The 2832-nt window shown below is 49.5% G+C and overlaps 1 pseudogene; it reads left to right on the top strand.

Annotated features, from left to right (window-relative positions):
• Positions 1-1532: 1532 nt before the first annotated feature.
• Positions 1533-2832, top strand: part of LOC105552732 — a 4782-nt pseudogene continuing 3482 nt past the window's right edge.

Genomic DNA, 2832 nt, shown 5'->3' with positions numbered 1-2832 from the left:
ATACATATCTTTTGGTGGGAAATGATCTCATTCTTCTATGGTGTCGAGGAGTGGAATTGCTGGATGATAGGTGTGTTAGTCCGTTTTCACACTGCTATAAAGAACTACTTGAGACTGGGTAATTTATAAAGGAAAGAGGTTTAATTGACTCACAGCTCTGCATGGCTGTGGAGGCCTCAAGAAACTTGTAATCATGGTGGAAGAGGAAGTAAGCACCTTCTTCACAAGTCAGCAGGAAAGAGACAGAGAGAGTACAGGGGAAACTGCCACTTTTAAACCATCAGATCTTGTGAGAACTCCCTCACTATCATGAGAAGACTATGGGGGAAACTACCCCCATGCTCCAATCACCTCCCACCAGATTCTTCCCTTGACACGTGGGGATCATGATTTGATATGAGATTTGGGCGGGGACACATATCACAGGGAAAATATGTGTTGTGCTCCAACTCTAACAGATACTGCCAACAGTTTTCCAATGTGATCCTACCAATTTCCTTTCTCACAGGGAGTGTCTGAGAGTTCTATTTTTTCCACATCCACATTGCCAACACTTGGTATTGTGAGACTTTTTAACTTTGGCCATCCTGGTGGTAGTGTGGTAGAGTCTCCTTTTTGTTTTCCTTTGCATTTCCCTGGTGACTAAAGAAGTCAAGCATCTTTTCCTATGTTTATTGGCCTCTTGGTTTCTTTTACTGTTTTTTTTTTTTTTGAGACGGAGTCTCACTCTGTCGCCCAGGCTGGAGTGCAGTGGCGCAATCTTGACTCACTGCAACCTCCACCTCCTGGGTACAAGCCATTCTCCTACCTCAGCCTCCTGAGTAGCTGGGACTATAGGCGTGCACCACCACATCTGGCTAATTTTTGTATTTTTAGTGGAGACGGGGTTTTGCCATGTTGGCCAGGCTAGTCTCGAGCTCCTGACTTCAGGTGATCCGCCCACCTTGGCTTCCCAAAGTGCTGAGATTACAGATGTGAACCACCATGCCTGGCGAATTTTTTTTGCTCATTAAAAATTCAGGAGGTTTGCCTTTTTCATATTTATTTGTAGCTGTTCTTATAAATTCTGGAGGTGAGCTCTTTGTCAGATATAAAGATTGTGAGTTACCTCCTCTATTAGCAAATTTAACTTGCTTATTCATCAGCTCATTCCAAGAGCACCAATAATGAATGGGCCAGACCCTGTGCTGGGTGCTGGGTTATCAGAAAGAGTATGATGTGGCCCTCGTTCTTGAAGACAGCTCGACCGTGGTGGAGGAGATAGGCATTTAGAATGAGCAAGAAATAAAGGTGGCTATTAAGGGGTCAACTCCCCTCACCAAAGTAACTTTCGATTGACTTACAAAAGTTTTCTTAAGATTTCTTCAGAACCCAGGTAAAGTGAAAAGCAAGGGTTTCCCTATGCTTATTTTCTGGGCTGGGTTTTTAAATCCCTTGTAGTGAGTGCTGCTTTTAGAAGATTCCTTGACTCCATCAGCTGAATGCGTGCTCATCTGCTGATCCCTCCCTTGGTTTCCACCCTGTTTTGGGGAATGTCAGGCTGGACTCACCAGGATGTGGTCAAATTCTTGGCCCTGGAATCCAGTTCCTGGTGCTCAGTGCGGGTAAGTCAGATCCAGCCAGGAGGGCAGATGCTTTGGTGGGGAGTGGGGGTGGGACCAGGCTGGTGAATGCTCTGGAAAGCTGGGTCCAGTTTAGAAATCTTCACCTCTCCTGGGAAAACTTGCCATGTCAGGCACAGTCAGACTTCCCCTCCCACTCCTCAGGCTGCCAGCCCTGATGGGGACTCAAGGGGGGCTGTGAGTGGCATGGGGACAGAGGCCAACACATTGGAGTGAAGGGGCCACACTGAGGCCACAGGGGGTGGGCATGCATGAAAGCCGGGCCCAGGACATGAAAGAAGCCCACGGCCAATCAGTGCGTGAATGATGGGGGGCACCTTGGCAGGCTCGGGGGCATCGTGTCCTGGAGTCTGAGAACAGGCACAAAACGGCAGTGCACAGGGCACTGGGCTGGGCACAAGCCCTGCATTCTAGCCTGGGCCCTGTTCCTAGCTCACCTGGTACCACCCAGCTTCCTTCTCAGTTCTCTGCTCTAGTGGTCCATGTGTCATTAAGGGCCCAACAGCTCTGACATTGTCTGTAGCTTATCTAGGAAGGAGGTACTGTGAACACCTGGGAGCAGGTAGGGGGTGGGGCTGGCCCAGAGTGACCACAGGGAAACAAGGGGTGTGCTGGACACAGAGGCCTGACACCCAGTCCCTTCTTCACCCTGCTGCTCCACTGTCACCTCCCAGGAAGGCTCCCGACCACAGCTGGACCTAGAGCCCATGGTCCTGGGGGGGCCTCTATGTTCATCATCTGAGACACCAAAATAGATGCCCCTTTATCAACTAAGATGGACCCCAAGGTTAAGGAAATAAAAGTTACCTACAGGCAGAAGGTTCGAGGCCTGGTTGGCATGGCAACTCCCTAAATTCCTACCACTGCAAGAATAACCACACCTGGCCGGGGGTGATGGCTCATGCCTGTAATCCTAGCACTTTGTGAGACTAAGGTGGGCGGATCACTTGCAGTCAGGAGTTCGAGACAAGCCCGTCTTTACCGAAAATACAAAAATTAGCTGGGTGGTGGTGGTGCACGCCTGTCATCCCAGCTGCTCAGGAGGCTGAGGCAGGAGAATTGCTTGAACCTGGGAGGTGGAGTTTGCAGTGAGCCAAGATTGCGCCACTGCACTCCAGCCTGGGTAACAGAGTGAGTGAGACTCCATCTCAAAAATAACCACACCCTTGCTAAACTCCCAATAATAAGAGCTGTCAGGCAAATCGTCTCA

The sequence above is a fragment of the Mandrillus leucophaeus genome, unplaced genomic scaffold (genome assembly GCF_000951045.1).
Source record: "Mandrillus leucophaeus isolate KB7577 unplaced genomic scaffold, Mleu.le_1.0 Scaffold571, whole genome shotgun sequence".
Lineage (NCBI taxonomy): Eukaryota > Metazoa > Chordata > Mammalia > Primates > Cercopithecidae > Mandrillus > Mandrillus leucophaeus.
The sequence above is the reverse complement of the archived record's forward strand: the minus strand, read 5'-3'. Positions and strand labels throughout refer to the sequence as shown.